This window comes from Arachis ipaensis, chromosome B02, assembly GCF_000816755.2.
Source record: "Arachis ipaensis cultivar K30076 chromosome B02, Araip1.1, whole genome shotgun sequence".
Classification (NCBI taxonomy): domain Eukaryota; kingdom Viridiplantae; phylum Streptophyta; class Magnoliopsida; order Fabales; family Fabaceae; genus Arachis; species Arachis ipaensis.
Window position 1 is genome coordinate 22,324,191 of NC_029786.2, and position 852 is coordinate 22,325,042.

An 852-nucleotide genomic window follows, 5' to 3' on the forward strand; every position below is an offset into this window, starting at 1 on the left:
ATCATCTTTATTGATCTAATTATATTTCTATTTACACTTTTTAATTTTATATTATATCTTCCTTAATTATTTATTTTACAACATATTCATGCTTAATTGAGTTGTTATTATTGCTTCCTTGAATTGGATAATTATAGATTTTACTAATTCTTGTAATTTATGATGCTTTATTTTTATGCACACCAAATGTTTGATAAAATGCTTGAATTAGTTATAGAGTAGATTTTCTCCTTCTTGGCTTGGAGTTGGAAAACTTGGGTGAATTTGAGTCATTGATGTCCACGTTGATTGATAATCTAGAGATATTTATTAATCTTGTTTTCACTAGCTAATATTTTACTAATTAAATTAGTAAGTTAGCTAGAACTTGTGGATTAGGATTAATTAAGGCTAATTGACAATCCTCAATTTGTAGAGATTGACGAATTGGGTTTGCTCTTATAATTATCATATTGTGGTTAGTGACAAAGATAGCAATTCTTAACTCTCAACCTTTGTCAATATCTTTTTAGCACTTAAATTTACTTTCTTTTACTAGTTAATGGTATTAATTACTCTTAGCCTTATCATTTTTATTCTTATCATATAAAAGTTGATACCAACTATTTGTACATTAGATTTAAGCCATATTTTTTCTTCTAATAATGTCACGTCATCAATTTTAATTACTTAGCAAAATTTTAGAAATTAACCAATCAATTTTTAAAAAAATATTAAAAAATTAAAACCATAACTCCCATGCATAATTAATTAATTAATTAATTTATTACATATTATTATTCAATAGAAATATAAATCATTAATTAAATATAATAAACATCTACATTAAAAGTATCATAATAATAATATTAT